The following is a 21,892-nucleotide window of genomic DNA, read 5'->3' as shown; positions in this document are numbered from 1 at the left end:
GAATAAATTCAAAATGACTAATAATGTTCAATTGTGGCGAAATGGTAGAGAGAACAAATGAACACAGAAAGCAGGGGCCATGACAGCTGGCGATGAACAAAAGGACAACTGAGAAGACAACCGATCTCTAGCTAGAGTCAGAACCGGCCACCAATGCAACTCTGGAAACTGAACACAGTCATTCTGAGGATTCTCAGCCGGTATCAATGGACTACTGTGCTGAGCTGAACAGATTAATACTGTTAAATCATTTGGGGTCACTTGCCACATAACAAACTAGTCCTAATGATGCTTGGGATTTGGAGTTTCCCTGTCTAATATACAGTTGTTGCATCACACTGCAGCAGGAGAAATCACCCCCTGGTTGGCTGACGAGCTCTGGGGTGATTATGTAAGACTGCTAAGAGTGGTTACTGAAGAACTTTAGGGAGTCCTAATTACATACAAAGTACAGAGTATCTCTATAGTCATTGGCACAGTTGCTACACCTACACCTGTTAGGGTGGGTTTTTTTGTTTTGTTTTTTAAATAGTGCAGATTTGTAACTTCAGACAAACACCCTTAAAATAAAATAAAATACAAATATAACCCTCCAATGTGTGCGTTGCTGTACTATTTCCGGCACTGTCTTGTGAGGTCAGCTGTAGATTGTAAATAATGACAGTTTTCAGAACAGAGGTCCAGCTGGGTCTCAGTGGAGGTAGCATCATGCATCCCTCCTCCTCACCCCACAACTAGAAATAAAGAAGTGTTATACATTATTTCTGCATGCTGGTTTGAGCATCTGTTGCGTTAACCTTTGCCTTTACCAAAAGTGAGATATCACATGTAAAGCCATCAGAGAGGCAGTCTGAGTGCAGAGTATACCTTACCTCCCAAAACACTTTCAGATGTGCTATAAATGGAATTCCAGATTCAAGTCACCAGCCTTGAAATGTTCAGGCTACCAACATCATAATCCAACTCTCTTGTAACAGCCTCATAGTGTAAAAGCCTTCAATAGAGCTTGCATTCAGTATGTGTTGAGATTATGTAAATGTCTATCATTGGAGTAATATAAGAACTAAGCTATTCAAACTTAATCTACAGAGAAAAGTAGACACAAAATGTATCATGTATAAAAAGACAGAGGGTTATTTTTAACCATGGCTTACAGAGGACCGTACTGTGTAGATAGGTTTTCTAGTAGTATGAAGCTACTTGGACCTGTCAGTGAGGGATTTCCATCTCTGGAGTCGTATTGACAGGGCAGGCTAAACGTGTAGCCTCACAGAAGCAGCAAAGACGTAGTGAGGTAAAGCAGTGCTGACAATTAGAACGCACATGCAGCTGTGAGGTGAGTGATCCTCTCCAAGGAGCGAAACCATCAGAGCTCAGCAGGGATTCAGCCCACGTGTTGAGAAATAGACCAGAATGAGTTCTCAAAAATGCACCAACGCTTTGTGTCTGAGGTGATGTCACACACTGCTCTGAAAAACACTTATTACTACTGCTGTATAATTACAGTTTGTTATTGTTATGCTGTGACAGACGGTAAAGCTCATCGTTGATTTACTCATGTCTGACACATGTCATTATTGCACTGCCACTATGACTTTAAGATGTGACGAGTTACGATGGCAAAGAAGCTTATACTAGAAAGCAGAAGCTAATGTGGGTGTTATTTTCTGAATAATAATATCAACTAAAACCGGAAAAAGTCCCAATTTAAAATTGTTCAAAATCTAAAGACAGCAAACACTCAGATCTAGTTTAAGGTTCAGCTAGCTGTATAAATGCAGGTCAACATAAATAATCCTGCTTCATCAGACTGAATCTTCCATAGGTGTACATGGTAAAATACCTAATTGTTCAGTGCACTGCGAATACAAGTCTCTGCAGAAGGACGTCAGGAGAAATGAAGGCTCTAGCTGTGTTGTGTGCTCACAGGTAGCTCGAAGTGCCAAATGTCAAATAGTTGATGTCCAAGGGAACATTCAGCTGAGACAAATTAAATGATGATTAAATGAAGCCCCAAAGGCTTCTGACATATCAAGAAGAGAATTAAGAGACCCAAGTGACCCTAAAGTAAAGAGACTTTCGTGATGGCCCCTCTGTGAATTAAGGTGAGTGACAATTGAAAAATTGTGGTTTACCGCTAAATGTGCTTCTGGTTCATGAGTATTAAAAAATGATCACTCTCTGGGCCTTAAAATGCATGCGCTAACAGACACAAAAGGAGCCTTTTAAAGTTCTCTGCAATGCATAATCCTGAAGTGAATTACCAAATTATTACGGTCGGGGGTTGTGTTCTGTATCTACGAGTGCATCTGGTGAGAGCTGTGAGAATTCTGTGTAGCTGTTTAATGAGTAGTTGCGATGACATTTCGGAATCACAGCAGTCGCGAAAGAATCTCATCTGCTGTTATTGTTCATTCCTTCATTGGTGAGAAGAGAAAAAAAAAGTCAAAAATGTGCCCTTTTTGGGAGTTTTACACTCAGCACACAGCCCACTGTTAACTGCATATGAAATGTTCATTTGCTTTGGAGAAATGAGTTATAGGACAGGCTTCGAAGAAAACACTGGCCATGGAGGTCAAGGTAGAGATGAAAGTGCGAGCACACACTGAGTTTCTGAATTGAAATTCCTTGACTGGGGATGTGATTACACTGAAACTCCTTCACTTCTCAATCTAAAAGCCTGACACAGTTTATATTTTTAGAAGTAAAGTAAGCAAACCCAAAACGGTTCTCAGACCTTTTTTAGACGTAATCTCTCCGTCTTACTCCCCCTTTGAAATTAGTCTGTTTGTATGATACAGCTGAACCTTGTGCAAAAGACCTTAAAAAAATAATCATTAAAAAAAGACGTAGAATTACTGTGATTAGACTTGTTTTATTGTTTCTAGAGAAACCAAAAGGATTGGGGAAACCTATTTTTTCCTCCTCTTTCTTTCTTTCCCCTTTAATGAGTGAGATGTAATTAAAAACAAACATTAACAATAAATTGAACATTTATAAACTACACAGCCAAGAGGATTAATCCCTTCCAAATGCGACTATAAGTCCATGACTAGGTCGCACCTTGCTCGGCTTGTTTGCTTAAGTGCTACCTGGTTGCTAGGCAGCCCTGCTGGAAGACGAAGAGCACTCCTTTAAGGGTTCAATCTGTGTTTCCAATGATGCGTTCACATAATTGCTTGGTAAAAGGTCAGGATGAGATCCTTAAATTTCAAACACTGTATTTATAATGGCACCTATCTGTTGACTTGATTATAGTTAGCATTTCTTTCCTGTTTTTTTTTTAACCTCCCCTCCTAAAAATATGCAGCAGCTTGTTGAGTGAACCTTTTCTCTGTTAATGGATGCACACACAGACGTATATAAGCAACAATAAAGACCATTTTATTGCCTATAAAATGTCAGTAAGCCAACAAGAGCTGTCTACAGTAACAGCAAACATTGACACGAGTGTGAATGGGAGAGTCTGAATCTGACGATGTCTATGTTGTTGGCACACACACTGTTTTACTGCAGTTTGTGTTTTTTTTTTTCCACACTTCAACATCATTTCAAAGTTTTGTGTTCCAAGAGCAACTAACCCAAGGTGTTGACAAATGACTTGTCGGACAGCTCACACTGCTAGAGCAATAAAGAGACTGTCCAAACAAATGAGATATACTGCAGCGGCTATGTCCATAAATTTAACATGTAACAAACAAAGACTTCATCAGAGACAGTGTAGGTTTTTAATCTTTGCGTAAATGTCTGGAGAGACAGAAAAGTCCAGGATACAGAACAATGACCCTTGTTCCTCATTGCTGTTTTAGTGATTTTTAAATGTCTCCATTTCTTGTCTACTCGTTCCCTTTGGTCATGATGCTTTTCATTTCTTATATGAAGCACTTTAAATCACTTTTTGTAATAACATTGTTATATTGCAGTATTCACATTTTACCACAGGACTTTAAATGTGAAGGATTTGACAGAAATAAAACTATCATTAAATTAAATTGACTTTTAGCGGAGCAACAAACAGCAGAGATGTTGAACAACACTGAAGGAAGTTTCAGTAGCCATATTGAGACTGCTGCTTCACGCTGCGATGTTTACGTCTCTGTGACTTTTCGCCTTCAAATCTGAATAATGGCCGGACGCAGTGATCCAGAGACAGGCAGAAAGACACACGCTGCAGGGGAACCCACCCACTTCATGTTGCTGAAGTTATTTGCTGAAAATTGGAGGGGGGGGGAATGCAAATGATTGATTACTCTGACACAATTCCTTTCCATCGTAAACACACTGACAACCGTTCTGACACAAAGAAGAAGTGGTGTCCTTAGGTCAGTGAGTGTGTGAGACAGATGGCTCTGCTTCGAGTGTTTTCATACTTTTTTTACCCTCCACTGTTCCTGGCAGGTTATGCAATTGGTGTTGCCTTGTGTGTGCACTACAAACATGTTTAAACCAGTATATGAAGGGATTGCAAAATATCTACGGTGTGCCAGAACAGTGCTAGACAGCACTGATGCCTGTTTACCACCCAGCCCTGTGTCCAAACTATATATATTCAAGAGCGGCTGGCTTAACAGCAGAAGCAATTTGGGGTCCAGTTATGCCTCAGGACACTTTGGCATGCAAATGCAGGAGCTGGGGATTGTTTCCCTAATTTTCCAGTTGTGAAACCACTGACGAGCACGAACTCTCCACTGAAGACAAAATATTAGTGTAAGGTAACACAACCGTAGCATTACAGAAGTTAGACATGCTAAGACAATAACGTGGCATCATCCATGAAGAACGCCCTATGTTACCTTAAATTCTGAATTATTTGATAGTTCAATTATTTTACTCAACATGTTTAATTACATAATAATTGAACGATTTAACTTAAAATTGTAAAGTAAAATAGTAAATTTGCTAAACCATTTCACGTGTGCGCATCAGAGAAAATTAGACAATAACTGTAAATGTCTTTGTTATTGCTAAGCCATAATCCAAATCTTTGTATAAGCGGCCCCTGACTCGCCAATGAACTCTGAAATACTGCCACACGTTTTATGCAAGATGTCCTTCTTCATCTCGTAGTCTGGTCATTTCGCCAAGCGCATACATTAAAGTAATATTACCTCCATGGGTCAGGGAAAGGCTGTTCACATTATGAGGCCTATTCTACTGAGACAGCTCTTCTCCAAGCTCATAGCAAAACCCTCTGTCGAAAACACAGAACCCAATTTCAGCATCTCATCAGACTGTCACTGTCTCTTTGTTACTGAGCTCTGACGTCATGACAGAAACATCCAAATCAATTCCCCCCCATCAGTAAGCAGAGCATCTTCCACAAACACATGACTGTTGAGTCTATACCAACACAGGCACATACCATTCTTGTTACTATTCAGACTATGAGATCGGTTTGTCTCTCATTCTCCTACACAGCAGACACAGTGCAAATAATAAAGGTTATGTGTGACAGAAAATCCATTCTTGGAACACTGCATGTAAAAAAAAAACCTCCCGAAAAAGTCTCCTTCCTCTTTTCTGAATTAAATAGCAAACATTAAAAGATAAATTACAAAATACCACAAAAATACGGCATTCAGCATGAACTTGTTTAATGATCGGACAAATAGCAAGGAATCTGCAAAGTCTTCAGGTTGTGCAAATTGTGCATAATATTCAGATGAGAGGAAACAGGATTCCTGTCATTTCTCACGAGACGTCATTAAATCTTCTCTTGAGCACATAATGTCCCTGTTCAGGAAGTGGAACCATGCCTGCAGCATTCAAAGCAATGGAAGAAAGAGCCCACTTTTTTTATATAGGCAGACAGGCCTAAAAATAAAGTATCTGTTTGTCAATGGGTCCTGGTTTACCTGGGGACCATAGCTTGCAGGAGATTTTCTTTTTTAAAAACAGATTCGTTTCTTCAAACACGTCTCTGAACTATGTCTGGACGTGTGTACTGCTTTTGATCTAGAGAAATCCCCCTTTGGTACTCAATGCACTCAAGGCTTATAAGACTGCCTCAGATCTTGTTACTTCAACTGTGTAGCTTGGGCAGAATTTGGTTCATAGTCCACAGTGGCAGCAATCTGTTAAAGGGGACATGTCATACAGTATACAGTAACATGTCCTCTTTAACGGTATACCCTTTATTCACCTTTTGCAAACAGTCCTATGTGGAAACATCAGTGCTGTGCTTTGGTAAACATAACATGAATCAAGCAGCAGAGGAGGTTTGTGATCCTGTAGAAACCAGCTCTCTCAGAGCACTCTGTTTTGGTGTGTGTGTGTGTGTGTGTGTCTCTTTAAATGCAATGAGACCCCCTCTGTAATGAGAATAACAATGGCAGACCTGCTCAAAAATGTGCTTTAGGCTGGGATTGGAGTTAGTGGGTGGACAAACCAGGGGAGGGGATCTACAGTATTTACCACAATCCAACCTTTAATGTCACATGTTGAGAAAATTTGAAACAGCAATTTTTTTTCAGTGTTGTAAGACTTACGCAGAACGCAAACAAAGACTGGATGGGTTTCATTCAAATGTTGTGGGTCAACAGACACTTATGTTACTCAAAAACACTGAACGTCGATTTGTCATAACATGTCCCTTTTAGGACCAAAATGTAATACACCGTCCTATGTCTGCATATCTGTTGTGTTTTTGAGTCCTCTGGCCTAAATCAAATTTCCCTTCCAGGGACAACGAAGCTCCGAACTGTAATAAGGTCACTCCTTTCAGATTGAAATTTACTTCAAGTCCAAGCCAGAATAAAAAAAATAAAAATAAAAAAAAAGAGATTTTAGGGTTCCCTTTATTTATCTGTTACTCTATATTGTTACCTTAACTTCAGCAACTGTTTCTATGTAAATGAGACATAACACCCTTGCAGGTTGGTTTTTTTTAAACGTAGTATCACAAATGCCATGACGGCTCTGCTAAGCTTCACAAACGAGGGAATGAAGCTTAGCCAGAGGCAAATCAATGCTTGAAGAGGATGGTTGATGTTCTAACATGATGAGGTAGACAACTAATCAGGACAAAGGCTTCATTTGTCTTGTGGTCCAATTACCCTTAGGTCGTTATGTTGGCAAGAGCCTGTTTGTGACTGCATTTTTTTTTACAATCTATTTAGAGCCAAGCATTTCACTTCAAAAGCAGAAAAGTGTCCCACGACAACCATTTCAATTATTAACCGTGTTTTTATATGTATTTATATACGTTACACTTTAGTACATACTTTTATTTGAAACAGTATTTGTTGTCTCATTTACATGAGCTCATGGTGTAGGACTTGATTTTCAACCCCTATACCCAACCTCTTTTGTTTCATTCCTTTCATCGCCAACTGCAACCTCTCAAGGTAGTAGTGGGGAAACGGATCCCACATTGTTATCAAAAGTGTCACGTAAGTGCAGGAGGAGGTGTTTGTTGGTGTGACATCCAACACAATCACATGGAGAAAAAAAAAAGGTGAGTAAGACTTCAGGGTTAGTGTCACAGGAGACGGCAGCCTAAGAACCAGCAGAACTCCAAAATAGAATTCAGCTTGAATTCAACATCAAGTGAATAGAGTAATGAGCTGGGATAAGTGAGAGAGAAGAAAACCTACGCAAACAAAAAAAAAAAAAAAAAAAAAGAGAGAGAAAGAGGAAGACTGCTCGAAATCACCTGAGAAATACAGGAAATACTTATCTGAGGTTTCTATCGAATTCTTCTATTGAAACCACAACTTGGCGAATGACTATCGGCATTCTAAATGAAGCAGGATTTGTAGAAGAGATAAAAAGGAAATCAATTCATACAGAAATTAAAATGACGATGGAGAAGCTTACTGCACAATCATCTGGGATGCTATGAAAGCAGGGGGAAATTAATATCCAGATAAGCACATGTTAAAAAATCTAGGACAGAATTATATCAGAAAATGGTTTGAGAGCTCATAATCTTAGAACAACATATCCAGGGTTACTTCAGAAGATTAAAAGAGGCCCAGTCAAACAATACAGTGAATGAGATTCTGGGAGATGGGAGTCGGGGGAAACAAAGAGGTTTCTGACACAAACATACTGTAAAGCGGGCCACAAAACTACTCGCCTGATGGAGACGTCTGTCGGTTATTCCAGCTCATTACTCGATTTACTTGATGTTGAATTCAAGTGTTGGTTTATCTGGGACTATTTTTGACTTCTGCTGGTTCTTAGGCTGCCATTACCTGTGACACACTAACCCTGAAATCTTACTCACACTTCTTATTTGTGTTTGTGTTGGGATGTCACATCAACAAACACCTCCTCCTGCACTTATATCGCACTTCTGACAACAATATAATCAAGTGGGATCTGTTTCCCCGGGTTGTGATACTTTGTATTTCCCAGCATTATGTTGGGTTTTTTTTAAGTTCTTAAATTGAGTAAAGTTAAAAGAAGATGATTTGAACAATTTGGACACACTATCGTTTCAGGTTTTTTTTTTTTTTTTCTTGAAATGTACTAAGCCAATAGAATAATAAAATAATTCAGTATTCTAAATGAAAAGGGGAGGAATTGTTAGTAGTTGTTTAACCTGATATATTTTTTGAAAGAGGACATGCACACTCCATAACACACTGATCACACACTGATCGCTTCACTCCCAGAGAGACTGATAACCATTCTGGCTAGTTGTTTTGTTATGACTCCATTTGTCCAGGTAGGGTCTGAGGACATTATTATAAGTGTTTCTGAACTGGGTCACAGGAAAGAAATTGAGCATTAAATCATCAGAACAGGAAAAGTCATTTTGTTGACACGTCGTTGAACAAAGGATTGCCAAGTTGGAGCAGTGACATCTGTTCTGCTGAACACACAAGCTGCTGCTCAATGTGTACTTCAAACATATTTGACAATTTTCACAAACTTCTGGTTTTGGTCATTGTCATCTTCTTAGTTTGCCTCTTTCACAAAAACGTTTAAATCTGAGTCAAGCTTTCCAAATTTATCAACCTACTGGAAATGATTCAGTAACAATCATTGACTGGTAATCATTATGATCTCTTAAAAAACAAAAAAATGTCCAAAATACTCTGTCTCCTATGCAATTTAATACATAGACTTTGGCTCTCGTTAAGACATGTATGCATCTTCCAGAACAATTCATTGAGCTAATATATGAGAAAACAATCATCACAACAGGATCAGTCGCAGCCTTTCTATACTTCTTAAATAACACGGGTATAAAAACAATGAAAAGACCAAATGAGCCTCTTCAGTGAAGCAATCACTCGATAATCCGACCACTATAGTTGATCTATTATTTGTCATTCAAGAGGCCACCTCCAGCAATGAAAATACACTGGAGGCGCAAAAGTGCAAAAATAAATAAAAAAAATTCCTCAAGGGTCCACTTATTGAGTCCAAAGCCGTGGAAGTCCACATGTTCAAATGCACATTTATACAGCAACAAACACGGTTATAGCCTGGTTCAAAAATAATACATGCCTTATTGGCACACACTGTTCTCGGGGGAATTTCTTTGTAACGGTTTCGATTTTATGAATGAAAGGAGTTATTCATAATTTGGGTCATGACTGATATGACTTCAAGCAGGGTCGCACGAGGCTTAAAGCCTGCCTCTAACTCTTTGCCTGTGTCTAGACTGACTGAAAGTTAGGTTTAGACAGCATTTTCAATGTGTCGACTGCCATTGTTGAGCTCCCCTAGTAACTGATGGGTGACTTCACTATAACTACATTCATGTTTTATACAGACTATGGTTACTATAGAAACAGTTTTAAGTTAATTGCGAGCCAAATTATTAATGGCTGCTGTATTTAAACGGCTTTATGGAATAAGTAAATAAAGTTAAAAGACTGAAAAGAAACCTGTAAAGCAAATGATTTAAGGTGACAGTGAGATCCAGTGAAGAATAAAGCTGTCGACTTAATTCTTATATATTTCCATTTTTTAACCGTTTTCGAAGAATTGAGTCTTTCCAGAGAAGGTAGCAAAGAGGTCAGTTAACCAAACATACAATGCAAGCGTTGAACTGTGAGACCTGATATACGAGTGCGGCTGAAGAGAACTGAAAGGGGACTTTGTACAAGTGCCGACGGTTGAAATGTGAAACCAAAAGAAAACAAACACACATAAACAGCAAAAAGACTAAATAAAAATCACAGTGCTTCACTGTGAACATGAATGTGTAATAAAGACCTCAAGTAACCAACAAGTCTTCACAGTATGGCTTTAGGCACAGCTGACCAGCACAGCCTGGTATCAACTATTCCTCATTTGGGGGACTTACTTTTTTTTTTTTTTTTTTTTTTTAAGTCAGTGATTTGGAACTAACTTACTGAATCAAGGTCCTATTAGATGTGGACTTCACTCCTCGCTCCTAATCCCAACTGAAGAAGATGATTCTGCTGCTACCACAACAACTCCACTCTTCCAGTATCGTTAGGGACCCTTTAGTTACCTGTTAACAGAGAAATAACAGTTTTGACAATGAATAAATACAGTACCTTACTTACTTTAAATATCTTGTGTGAATCATAAAGAACAAAGTAGTTCCATAAAAGAAACACAATTTGAGCAAAAAAGACCAAGATACCACCACCATGGATGATCAGATACCTGGTGTTAGATATCGATCTGATCCTGACCCAAACATCTAGGCTATCGATGACATTAGGCCGATCCCAGAGGCTGATCTATAAAACTCAATTCTATGCTATTCTGTGCTTACAGCAGTACAGTTCTTTGTATGCTACGTCACTGTCTTCAGTGCACTTGTTAGGCGGAGCCAAATCAATAATTCTAACAACAAAGGTGAAGTAGTTTGGATGCATTTCAAGCTTGTTACGCCGAAAGCTTCCACGAAGTGTTTTATCCACATCTCATGTTCGGAGGAGCGTTGGTTTAATGATGAGTTTAAACTAACAAAGAAGGCCGAGTGAACGAAATGAGCCCAGCCCTATAAACTTGGGGCTCGGTCGCAAATACAGAGATTTATTCAAAGATGTTTTATAAAGACGGAAAACCTGATTCTGCCTTACACACAAATCATTCCCACTCTCGCCAACACAGCGAGGAATACATTTGTAATCCCCACATGTTGAACCACTGCGGTGTGTGAAGACGAGAGGTTATCAAAGATAAGCTGAGCTTGTGTGGACAGCTAGAAATGTTTAAAAGAGCAACGACTTGTGAGATATACACATATGAAAGAATGGCTTTCCCGTCTTTCATAAAATGACAAAGTCTGAAAAGCAACATATGGCCTGAGCTTCTCTAATCTAAACACAAACACATCTGCCAAAGGGTCATTATTAAAGGCTCACGGCAAACAGAAGGAAATTAAATGCCAGGGAACGGAGTCGTCCTCATTGGCAGAACAGCATGCTGGTTAGACAGTAGTCCCGAGAGATCCATCTTATTCATGTTGTCACCCAATAATTCTTGAGAAAATCACTTTGTGTTTCAGAGCCTCAGGTGGCAAATATACTACCCTCCATCTTTTATAGCCTAATATAAATTCATCTGTACATCTTAACGAAAAGATCCTGTCAGCAGCATTTATTATATCACGTTTGCTGTGCAGTTCTTGGACTGTGTTGTTGCTGAATGATTGTGTGAAGCAATCACTGAGGGGTTAAAACAAACAAAACAAAAAAAAGTCTTGCCCATCTGCTCTGGATCCTCAGCATGTAGAATGCCAATATTAAAGGACCTGTGGGACTGCCCAGAGCTGTGCTGCTCAGTGCCACTGCCTGCGTCAGTGCCTCTTCATTAAAAATAAAAAAAAACTACTACACCATCTACATGATACAGCTGAACTCTCCAGGAATTACTTCAGCCTCAAAGCACATCTTAACCCTCTATCCAGCTGGAGGAGAGTAAGCAGATATATTCAAAAAGTAATAAATCATACAATCCCTATCTTTAAATCTGATTCGTAATAAACGGAATTTAACATCCTACTTCCTTCTCTAATCCCTTGAACTGGAAGATTATATTTCCACTGGTGAGACGTGTACAAAATTACAGTTCTAAGAATATATACCAATGTTAACTGCACCAGTGAACCATACCGATGTTCTGCCTGGGAGCCATTAGTGAGAAGAGTTTGCAGCAAACGCTGAAATAGTGCACGGGTTAGCTGGGGTGACAGTATCCTGCAGTCACGAGCGTTCATGGAAAAAGAAAAGTGACGAAAAGGTCATCATGAATCCAGATCTGACCCATTAACAAGGGTCTCTTCTGAACAGAAAGTAGAGTGCTAATGTACTAACATGGCCATATCCAATGGTTGCTTACTGGTTGGTTAAGAGATGCTGTGGAACAAATAACTCATCCAGAAAAAAAGAAAAAAAAAAGCTAATGGCTATATATCATAGCAGAACCAAGGTTTATTCAAAAACACGTCTAATGCCGCCCACTCCACTTACAGTATATATCCACAGGGCTAAAAACTTTATCATGATGGACACTATGGGCAGAGACGGAAGCCTCATTTTATCTTTCCAACCCGTCCACACTGCCGAGATGACTGACATTTTCATACCAGATCACAAAGCTATCAGAGAAAAACAGTGCAACTGCTGCTGCGAAGGGAATAGGGCTTGATTCATGAGAATATGCTATTTGCAAAGCGCTTGGGGATAACATGATGGGATATAAGGAATGCAATAGCCACCATGTCCATTCCTCCCTCATGTTATTGGCTTCTGTTTGACCCATGCCAGCATCTTGGGCTAAGTTTTGTTGTGTGTTGAAAAACGCTTGTAGCGTTACAAACTTGTCTGTTCTTGCTCCTTTAACACTCAAAAATTCAGTGTTTGAAGGTTGCAAAAAGAAGCTTATGCATTAGCCATATGGTGAATCATACCTACAGGACATAGTACTGAGACTTCTACAGAATCCTAAACAGTAAGCTATTGCTGACAAACGACTGTAAACTCTTGAGTGTGTGCAGCGTTACAGAAACGCAGCAGGGACAAGTCCTGACACACAAACACAAAGCTGCACTGCCAGGTGTTAAGCAGACTTCCACCATGAATGATGAATCTCTCACAGCAGCTATTTCAACACACTTCATTAGCTTTGGATTCAACAAGTCACTTTTATCTAAACTGTGTTCACCGATGTAAACTCCTTTCATTTTAGTATAAACATAACAAAATACGTTGGGTTTTTTTTTTGGGGGGGGGGGGGGTTGTGTAGTAAAAGCAGCTGACACATTTCTTAAAAGAAAAAAAACCACGAAGTTATGCCCCAGATACTGAATTTGTACATCTCTGACATACTTGACATGCTTTGGCTCTGGTTGGCCTTCTATACCGGTTAATCCACTTTTACTCATTTAGAAGAGAACTGCCTCCTCCCTTTGGGAAAATGTACTATTTAGTGTTATTTTTTAACGTGTTTTCACATGAGGGTGAACTTACATGTAAGGCTTGGTCGAACCAATCAGGATAGACCACTGTATTTTTCCGGCGTAATAAGAAAAGGTAATAATTTGCTCGTTCATGTTAACCTTTGGCTGCTACATTACTAGAGCTGCTAAGCTGTATGAGCCAGCAGAGACGTAATACAGTTATGTGGCTAAAAAATGAAAAATAGAGAATTAATGACTGTGCATGCTTCTGTGACGCAAGGACTTTTTTTTTTAACGCGTTTGTTTGACAGAGCTGTCAACCACGCTAAACTACACTTCCCAGGCTTCTTTAATTTGACCCACACTTCAGTGACACGCACTAACTACTGCTCAGAAAAAAAGATAAAATAAAACATTTAATTTAAGAAAGAGTCGGTAAAATACGCAAATCGCGCCGCACGAGAAGTCTTCTGATAGGCTCGCAGTTAACTCAAGAAGACGTTTAAAGATAAAATAAATACAGCTTGAAGAACCTGAAGGAGAAATTGGCTCATGTTCGAAGGAAAGGCGGTTAAAAAAAAAAAAAGAAGAGCACAGAAAATATGTGTAAACTTACAGCGTGAGGCAGAGTCGTCTCCAGAGTTTGCTTCAGAGTGTGATGTTAGCTCTTATTACTGTCTGTGTGTGAGTGCAGAGAACTGTGCGGAGGCACATCGCACAGCTCCGTGTTTTCACAAACCCTTGAGCAGCAGCAAACAATCTAAGGGGGCTGTGCATTACCGTAAAAACCTGCACTCACATGAAAGCGCACACGAAATTGTCTCAACCGTAATACTTAAAATAATGTCGCTTGTGCAGAATTAGGTATCTCTACTCTGGTATAATTCACCACAGGTTTCAGTATGATATATTCAAAGATGCACATTGCTCAGTAAATGCTCAAGACACACAAGGCCAAAATAGACATAAATTAAGAAAAAAAAAACTAAAGTGAGAGACAAGGGAAATGGTTGAAATATTTCGTCTTTCTTTTACGCCTCATTAATCATCTTACAAATCCCAGAGATTTATAATATCTTGTGACCCTTTTGTTAAGGGACTGACTGGGATTGTGAATGACTAAAGGGACCAAAGGTTTATGTGTTGAGCTACTGAGTGAACAGTATAAATACAGCATACAGTACTTAAAGGCTACAGCTTGGAAAGTAATCTATTTGATCTAGTCCAACAAGACTGTGGATTTTAATCACTGAAGTTCTGAATTTTAGAACTTTAACACGGGGGTGTGGGAATCCTTGTTTGTATTGGGTAATTGTGCAGCTGTTGCAAAGAAACAAGTGGCCATCAGCCACTGACCCCTGTTGATTACTTTAAATAGTTAACCTTGTATATCTTTATGTCTTTCTATTTAAAAAAACAAATGAACATTTGGTAAGATGCAACCATCTACTTTGTTAGTATCTGCCCAGTATTAAAACACCAAGCCTTCTTATGCTGAACAATTAAAGTTTAACAGCCCTCTCTCACCCCATTTAGTCCTCAGAGCCTGCGCTGGAGAAGGGCATGGTTATTTGTCTTTAATTGCCTCTGTAACAGAACAGAGGATACTCATGCAGGCGCTAATAAAACAAGCGCCTCGACTCTCCAGGTGCTGAATGTTGGAGAGAGGCCCTCTGAGGATGAATCGCAGAATGAAAGGTGTGGGAGTAAAAAGGTGCACAGAGGTTCGCAGCATGTGTGAAATAGAAAAGCTTTATAGTAGTTCAGTAAAGAAACATCACACAGTCTACTTCATCCAAAGACGGAGGCCAAGTGATATAAAACATGTCATTTTAACACCTTATCTATGGAGAAATCCCAAGTTGATATTCATGTTTATTTTTATAGAGCTCACACGATTCACCAAAAATACCCTCCAAAAAGACAGCATTGCATTTGTTGCTAAACAGTCACGTGAGGGCAATAAGGTGTCATACTCTGTTGCTTTAAACAAATAGAATTATTCAATGGCAGTGCATACAATATAATTATGGAACAAAAGTGTTATGCACATAGAGACATTGAGCCGGTGTATAAACAAACTGTATACTGAATGAATGAATGAATGAATGAAACCTTTGTTGGCCATCGGGGAATTTGCCTTGCAATGAGAGCATAAAATACTAAACAAGCAAACATACATGACAGCACATGAAAAACATGAAAGCATCACATGATTAAATGAGGGATTTCAGTTGCAAGTTTACTAATGTGCAGAGTGCCGAGTTCATACTGCACACTACTACTCACTATCATGTTTTTGATTAACTTAATGATGTTAAATAACATTAATGATGTCAACTTAATGACGTTCCAGTAATGCATGTGGTGAGGACCATTGACCTCTGCTGCACGATGTGTGAACTGGTTGATGGGATAATATTGTTGCAGGTTTGACAGTTTCTAGTCTGTATGTAAAAATGGTGTCAATGAAACATGTTTTAGCTTATCAGCAGGTCATGGACCACATTACAACTGTTATTGATGAGGAATGAAACAGAGTTGAGGATATTGGCAGAGGTGGTGGTGATCACTGACTGCTAATTCGAAGAGGATGCTATAAGCTAATATGATTCAAGATTTAGATTTCAAGATTTGGCTTCAATCTTGAATCTTTAACCATATTAGCATTGAATGAATTCAAATAGGTGAGCCATTATAGCCAAAGATAAGGGATAATAATAAAAATGAGTAGGATGGTGAAGAGGACATCTGTCAGATGAAGCTATAATATAAGTTTGTATTGGAAACAAGTTAATGTCTTCTGTCATGTGCCGTGTGCCTCATACTAATGTCAGCTACAACTGGCAGGCTATTGCTAGCTAGCAGTAGCTGTGGAGTGCTGCTTCCATAGGAATGTAAGATGAATCTGCTTTGCCATAATGCTTTGTTGTTAAATCCAAAGCTACAGTTGTTTTTGGAACGATTTGCTCAATATACACATTTCTCTGGTGTAATTATTGGATTTGAAAGCCATTGAAAAAAAGATGACTGAATTGTTTGGAAGAAAAAGTAAAATAGCCAGAGCCTTATAAAAATGTTGTTTTTATGACTTTATATATTTGGCGTTGTTTAATTGCACATGTAAGAGTGTATGACTTGTTCAGACTGTAATCTAGAAGCAACCCTATAGGCACAAAACAGACTCAACAAATTGAGTTGAGATTTGCTTGAAATGTTATTGTCTTGCTTACAAAGTCAGTTTGCAGTTATAGTTTCCATTTTTACCTTTCAAATGTCTAACTTTAACACAACTTTTTTTTTTAGGGGATGAGATTTTTTCTCGAATCCAGGATGTGGTCTTGTTTCAGTGGCATTTCGCCCACATGCATGATTATGACATCCAACCTTCAGTGCTTTATCAGGATATTGGGCCTTGAAACAGTGACATTTGAGAGGGACAGATAATGGCTGTGGGTGGATGTCACAGGTGAAATGCAAGCAGGGGCAATTAGTGTGAGAGAGAGAGAGAGAGAGAGAGAGGCAGGTAAGGTCTTGTGTCAGAACAGAAAAAAATTGGGGCACTTAAAGACAGGAAGGATTTTCAATATTTTTGTTTATGAACCAATAAGATCAGTTCAGATCATATGGCAACGAGTTAAGGGGAATAAAGCAAAAATAAAAAATAAAAAAATGGGCTAAATTAACAACAACAACAAAAACCAGGAGTTAAAAAAGGAGTCAAAATGAGAATTGGTATCAGATCTCAGTAGAAGCCAGCAATCAAAACATAATACTGGATAGGAAAATGAAGAACACAATATACGAAGGTTAAAAACCAAACTTATCTTACATCTTTATCTTGTTAGATAGCCACTGCAAGTTCACAAAACAATAATAGTAGAAATGTTAAAAATGAACACATAAAAAAAGGGATTTGACCATTTGTAAAGTTCTGCAGAGTTTTTTGGAAGGAAGTGGTGATCGTGTGGACTGAAATCCTACTTGGATGTGGGTTCGAGACCAATGTGTTTATTTTTGTTCACTATAGAAATATTTTGAATGGCATTATTATTCATTTTATCCTGCTGCCACAGAAACATGCTGCAGACAATCTGAGCAATGACAGAGATAATATGGACTCCAAGAAAGGGGCGGATATGTGGGAGGCATCTGTGCTTTGTCTTCACCCACATTTAAACCTGTCAACAAAATAACACTCTTCTTCCTCCCCCGACTTGCAGACGCATAACTGGTTTTAACACATCACAAAAATCCATGTCTTGAATGCTGCCTGGTCTATTCTCAGATATCATTGTCTGGACCGTGGTGTTGGATAATTAAGGATGAAAACAGGAAGCTGTTAAAATGTGTTTTTATTATAGGTTTTTATGTAGGATGTCAAGTCAACAAGGAGTGTAGAACAGTGATAAGGCTTTTCACCAATATCTAGTTTAATTCATACTGAAATATTGTTTGAGAGGGGGTGCAGATAGCCTCGTGGTTAGGTAGTTTAATATCTGAATGTGGGAAGCCAGGGTTCAAGTCCAACCTGTGGCTCCGTTCCACACGCCTCTCTCTCTCCAGGATTTCCTAACTCAAGGACAGCAGATTAACACACACACACACACACACACACACACACACACACACACACACACACACACACATGCTGTTATCTTAAAGTATTTTAGTTTAAATCTATCTATCTATCTATCTATCTATCTATCTATCTATCTATCTATCTATCTATCTATCTATCTATCTATCTATCTATCTATCTATCTATCTATCTATCTATCTATCTATCTATCTATCTATCTATCTATCTATCTATCTATCTATCTATCTATCTATCTATATACTTCTATGCTTTTATTTATATTGCTGCCTTTCCCTAATTGAAGGCATAACATCTCAAAAATAAACTCTTGCAATATACTGTATATACACATACTGCATATTTAGAATTCCCCGATGATACTTAAAATAAACTGCAGATCTAATCCACAGGCTACTAAATTCCTCAATACCAGCTCCATTACAGTCATCCCATCACTTCAGTTAATCCTGTTAAAAAGCCCTCCAGCCATTAGTCCTAAATTCCCCTGCTGGGCTCATCTCATTTCACTTTCAGGATGTTTTTTTAAGCACTCAGATATCTCTTGCATATGCTAATCTTTTGTCATCAAAATGTCTTTAAATCATATCCCCTTCATCCTACCTTTGCCTTTGGAAAGCATGATTTGCTGCTTAAGAGAAAGATTGTGACATATTTCTTTCATTTTAAAGACTGGATTATTTAGGCTTTTTCACAGCTGGTCTGAGGAAACTGAAAGCAGTCATCTTAGCAGAAAATCAATTAGAAATCACGGTCAGTGACAGGAAAAGAAAAACTACAGTAAATACTCTTGACAGTCCACAATGCCACCTGTAAGGATGTGTTAAAGGGATACTTCACCCATTTGCATGAAGCTTTGTATCATTAGAAACATGGTAGGCCTAGTAGTGTTGAATGGTCGTGAATCCAGCCCACAACCATTCAACACTGCAACCATGTTTCTAATGATACAAAGCTTCATGCAAATGGGTGAAGTATCCCTTTAAGGCAGACTTGCTGGAAAACATAGTTTGATTTCACAAGAGGGTTAAACATGACAGGACTGACTCTGTGTGTGCTGATCCCAACAACTATTAAATACATCAAGGCTTCACAATAACCAACCCTTGAATGTCTTATTTATGTTTTCTGTCATCAGTCCTGTATGCGGCAGATACTAAGCTAAGCACGGTTGTATTTGATGCTGTTTGTGGTCAAAGTTCCAGAAAGATTATAAAATAACTTTCAAAAAGCACCACAAACTGGATCATCTGGATTACGCAGATGTTGGTCCGAGATGTTAAGAGGTGTAGATGGCTATCAGGAGCAGAAGTCAGCTGTTCTTTGGCTGTTTGTTTATCAAAGAGAATCTCCCATGAGGCCTTGTGGCTTAAGCCCAACATTTACTTAAAGTGGAATGAGATGAGATGCATTTTTATTTTCATTGTTACAGGTACAAGTACAACGAGGCAAAGGTGACGTATTATTTGAAATTCAGTCCCTTTCTCTCCCCTGCACTTTGCCTGCATGCAGGTTTATCGACATGACCTCCTATAGACTTGATGAATGCACAGCCAGGCAATCATTTCCTTGGCTCCTCCTCTCCACTGAAATGAATCGTTATTAATTTCTCCAGCCAAAAGAGAACTTGCAAATCCAATAATATTCAGGGGGACACAAGAGAATTATCTCCCCACTGAATAACTTCCAGCAAACGTGAATACAGAGAGACAAGAAAATAAAGGCAGATCAATATCTTTTTCACACTCAAGCAAGGTGTTGTTGTCAGGAAACAAATGTGCACCTTACACACTGCATACAGATTGCTAGCTGATTAGGCAAATGGAAAAATTAATTTAACATGAAGAAGCTTTCAGCGGTTTGACGCATTTTAATTCTACATGGGATTCAAATAAATATTTAGCACCTAAGCTGCTCTTCTTCTGCGAACAAAGGTTCCCCTTCTTTCAAGTATAATTCAATTTCCTCTTTGCCTCAGCCAAGATCTATTTGAAGAACCTGGCTCCTATTTGTTCCAAGCAGGAGAAAATCATTAATCCAAACATGGACTTAATTCACATTTTAGAGCTATTTACCTCTCACACTGGGAAGTAAGACACGAGATAGATAGATAGATAGATAGATAGATAGATAGATAGATAGATAGATAGATAGATAGATAGATAGATAGATAGATAGATAGATAGATAGATAGATAGATAGATAGATAGATAGATAGATAGATAGATAGATAGATAGATAGATAGATAGATAGATAGATTTAGACTAAAATACTTTAAGATAACAGCATCTATCATGTCTCGAAAAGCGAATCAGAGTATTGTTGAGGGCAGAGAATTGTTACATCCCAGTTATTTCTTTTTTATTTTAGGGCTTCCTCTGGTGACTTCTGGTGAGTCACTTGGCTGCAAGCGCCTGTGGACAGTTAGGCTGTAACTATTTAGGCAAGGCCTTCTGATTGGTTCACTCTCATACCGAGTCTCACAGCAGCAAAACCTCAGTGATTTGTTTTCCGATTCACAGTGACTTTGTGTTTAATTTTCAATAAAATTAAGCCATAATAGTATCATATATTAGCAACAAATATGACATTTTAAGAATCTAATGAAATATCATGGATGAAACAAATCAGTAGAGTAGACCTTCTACATGTGATATACGTAATTCAAAATTCTTTACTAAGTACGGCTGCCAGGAGAATATTTTCTTAACTTCTATATCACTGTTGATGCACTGTCTTTACATATAACCATTGTCATTATAAGCATGCTTCCATTAGCATTTAGATTGCTATGTGCCTACATACACATTTAGACAATTCTCTAGCCATTAAAATGTCACATTTAAGCTACGTTTTACTCCTACTACCTCCCACACAAGATACTCTTAATCTTCACCTGGTCTGCTTGAAAGTTATGTTGTCATCCGGCAAACAAGCCGAGAGAGAATTCAAGTGCTAAAAAATTACAGACTTCCACACCAATCACACAGAAATTGTTTCTGTTCTCATGTTATTGGTATGCCAATTATATACTGATTTCTCAATGCTCTGTTAAATTGGGCAGGTGGGCTGGAATGCCTATGGAAACCTGTATTAATGTTAAATTATGTTTTACTTGGAACTATGCAAGGGGTATAAGGAATCATAAATCTACTTGGACCCATGACAGCCAACACCATTCTGGTCCTCAGATGACACACAGATAAACAGCTTCAACTCCTGTACTTAGTAAAACAACAAACGTTATCCCTATGTGTTTGACGGACCCACGCTTCAGATAACTTCCAGCAAATGTGTAATTCAGACTGTAATTTATTTAATGTTGTTTGGTTCTATGAAAATCCTGTTTATTCTCATTTAGTTAGTTAGTTTCTGTAAATCTGTGTCTGTATTTATCTTTCAATCATACATTAAGTTATATTCTTATTCAGAAATAAAAGTCAAATGATCAACCATGATTAGCACCATGATCAACCATGATTAGCACAAAAAAATGACAAGGGAGACAAAGCCTGCTGAATATAGGATTGCAATTAAATACAGTGACAATCCCAGCATGCACTGAGGCATTCAGTCTGTGGACAGAAGTCTTACGAATGTGTGTTCCTGCATTTTTATGGCTGTCATTTGTTCTGCATTGTGCTTATCAGTGTTTCCAGTGTCTTCTCTTTGTTAAACATTGCCAGTGACTGTGGTCTGACAACGATGGAGGCATGATAGAAAGTGTTCCATGAAATAACCTTGAGGGACGAACTACTAACAAAGGGATTTAAGGCTCCTTATTAAAAGTATTTACCATTGGGTTAATTGGACCATGCTTCGTGAACAAAAGGAAATGGTCACTTCAGCAGCTATATTTAAAGTGAATTACCATTGGTCTGTGTACAAAAACAAATTATCATTATTTTTTATAGAATAATAACATAATGGGTTTCATGCATTATATCTGCAT

General features: G+C 38.5%; 1 protein-coding gene across 1 annotated transcript in view; it reads right to left on the bottom strand.

Annotated features, from left to right (window-relative positions):
* The window catches only part of tp53i11b (tumor protein p53 inducible protein 11b), a 32,485-nt gene extending 18,366 nt beyond the window's left edge, over positions 1-14,119 (bottom strand). The window contains exons 1-2 of the mRNA XM_079347076.1: positions 13,956-14,119; positions 10,317-10,438 (exon numbers count right to left, since the gene is read on the bottom strand). The gene's annotated coding sequence lies outside the window, so the exon portion shown is untranslated. The remainder of the gene's footprint in view (positions 1-10,316; positions 10,439-13,955) is intronic.
* Positions 14,120-21,892: the final 7,773 nt, after the last annotated feature.

The sequence above is a fragment of the Symphodus melops genome (assembly GCF_947650265.1).
Source record: "Symphodus melops genome assembly, chromosome: 6".
NCBI lineage: Eukaryota > Metazoa > Chordata > Actinopteri > Labriformes > Labridae > Symphodus > Symphodus melops.
This window is presented reverse-complemented; position numbering and strand designations above follow the sequence as displayed.